The sequence below is a fragment of the Anarrhichthys ocellatus genome, unplaced genomic scaffold (assembly GCF_004355925.1).
Source record: "Anarrhichthys ocellatus isolate YVR2014 unplaced genomic scaffold, GSC_Weel_1.0 scaffold11, whole genome shotgun sequence".
NCBI lineage: Eukaryota > Metazoa > Chordata > Actinopteri > Perciformes > Anarhichadidae > Anarrhichthys > Anarrhichthys ocellatus.
In genome coordinates this window covers 393,325-395,906 of record NW_022280041.1, presented here as the reverse complement: position 1 = coordinate 395,906, position 2,582 = coordinate 393,325, and the positions used below count along the sequence as shown (strand labels likewise).

General features: G+C 37.5%; 1 protein-coding gene across 2 annotated transcripts in view; it reads right to left on the bottom strand.

The window, feature by feature from the left end:
- tec (tec protein tyrosine kinase) overlaps nt 1-1,403 on the bottom strand; it is a 10,719-nt gene extending 9,316 nt beyond the window's left edge. For both annotated transcript variants that reach the window (XM_031851525.1, XM_031851526.1), the window contains exon 1: nt 1,284-1,403. The gene's annotated coding sequence lies outside the window, so the exon portion shown is untranslated. The remainder of the gene's footprint in view (nt 1-1,283) is intronic.
- Between the last annotated feature and the right edge of the window lie 1,179 nt (nt 1,404-2,582).

Below are 2,582 nucleotides of genomic sequence, written 5' to 3'. Positions count from 1 at the left end.
TCTCTTTGCGGTTGTTGCGTCTCTCTTTGCGGTTGTTTTGTGTCTCTTGCGGTTGTTTTGTGCCTGTCTTTGCAGTCGTTTTGTGTCTCTTCCTGGTTAGTACGAGTCTCCTTGAGTGACGTTTTGTAGGTGAAGGCCAAGGGGGGGGCCCTGATACTTTTGGCCCCCGGGTCTGTTCCCGGTTGGCCCCAATCAGTGATTCATATTCGTGGATTGTAGTTTACGTCTACAATTTTTAACTCGTTAATCAGCTCGTTACACCGTGTTCTATAAATAATATTGCCAAAATAAATATAATGTAAAGCTTCCTGAGTTAGATCAGGAAATATCTGATCAAAGAACAAGATTATATCTTCGTTATGAATGTTTTCTGATGCTGTTAAAGTTATTTGTTTAAGTTTGTAAATATTGTCAGATAGAGGAACAAACATCTATATTTGGGCTTGCTTTATTTGTATTAATTATGATGCATTTAGAAACTATATATAACACAAAGTCATCCTAAATGAATATACTTGTTTTGAAAATATCACAAAATATGAGTTTTTACTCAAGTACAATTCTGAGGTACTTCACTTGAGTATATCTATTTTATACTACTTACTCCACTACATTTATTTAACCGCTTTTAGTTACTTTGTTTCTCATTGATGCATAAACATATATAATCGATTTAATATTATACATGTTCTGAAAGGATCCACTGCGTAATGAGTACTTTTCCTAAGTATATTCTGATGCACTTTTACCGAAGTGATATTTAGAATACAGTATTTTTGAACTCGTGTACAGTATTGCTCCTTTTAACTAAAGTACTTTCACTGATTCTTTTGTTTTTGGCATTTTTAACCTGAACTCAGCTGAAGGAAGCGACAAGCGCACGCGCACCCTGTCGGCTGCACCTGCTCACAGGTGGTGCACGTTCATTTCAAGGTGATTTATGAAATCAAACATGATCACGTGATTCATGTAAAACTTTATTATGGACTCGTATAATCATGTAATAGTTTTAGATACTTTACTTTATGGTGTTTATTCCTCACGCGGTGTCACTATGAGATGCATTAAACGTGTATTGATATTACTCTTATTACCTGTAATTAGTATTTCATATGGTGGTTTAGTGTTTAAAGTAGTTAAACAGCAGAACTGCAGATTCCAGTCGCTGTGATGTCTAACTGTTGGTCGCGGTTCAGTCGCGTGACAGACGCTCAAACTGCGCAGAAGTTTAATTTATCCAAACTTAATGACGTAACGTCAATAAAACAGCGTGTTGTTCTTACCTTCTCTCGTCATGTCGCAGGTTTCAGCTCATTGGAGTGCGATTGTCTCCCATGTCGCTGTGAATCAGAGGAGCGGGATTCAGGAAATGAAGAGAGGGGACGGACACATAAACACACACACACGCACATATTGCGGATAGAGCAGTGTACGAGGAAGTGTGTGTGTGTGTGTGTGTGTGTGTGTGTTAGAGAGGAAGAGGTCATTGAGATCATCTGACTTCTAGAGGCAGACAGAAAGCAGAGTGCAAACATATTAAATATCTTCTGCAATTTAGAATATTTTCGAAAGGTGAAGACACTTTTGTAAATGTCTTTGAAGTTTTCGCAAACAAGGACATTTTTGTAAAGTGATGTAAAAGATGCAAAAGAGGAATTTCCCTTTTTTTGTGAATTGGGGAGGTTTTTTTAAAAAGGGGACATTTGTGGTGTGGACATCTTGGAAAGACGGAGGATGTTTTGGGGAACAGTTGGAAGTTAAGGACATTTTAAGGACGTTTTTGGAGACACTTGGAAATCAAGGATGTTTTGTAAATTGAGGTACTTTTTTGTAAACTGGGAAGAGTTTGACAGCAGTGTAAACATTTTGGACATTTTTTGGGACACTTGGAAATTGAGGACAGCTTTCAAACGAGAGGATGTTTTTGGAAAGTGTTGACATTTACACAAGCTGTTGTGAAGTGAAGAAAGTTTATTCTAAAAGGTGAAAGTTGAAGTTTGGAAACGCGTTATCTTATCCTTATCTAGACGGAGGTCCTCACAAGTATAGCAGTACAAATTGCAGAGACGTGAAACTCACATCACTGTTATTATTATTATTATTATTATTATAAGCAGCATAGTTGCAGTTATAGTAAAAGTCACATTTGTTTCGATTCGTTGCCTCTTGATGCGTTCATAGACGCTCAGACATCTGAGATCTGGTAATCGGTTACTGAACAGCAGAGTTAATGAACCAAACAAATTAATATTTTCATTGTTCAGTGTTTGTCTTTCTGTATTGTTTCTTGTGTGGTTTTAAATATCTAACAACATGCAGCAGATGAGATGCAGTCTGAACACCAGACCTCCTCGTTGGTTAAGATGTGAAAGCATCAAATGCATTAATGTCAGTATTCATCAAAGTGGATCAAAATAAAAGCGATCCCCTGACTTCATCAGCCCAATATTTATCTATGGATGACCAGATACCTGCAGAGCTATTCTCTATTGAAGAACAATGCTATCAGTTAATGTTTGCATCATGAGCTCTTACTGTGTGTGTGTGTGTGTGTGTGTGTGTGTGTGTGTGTGTGTGTGTGT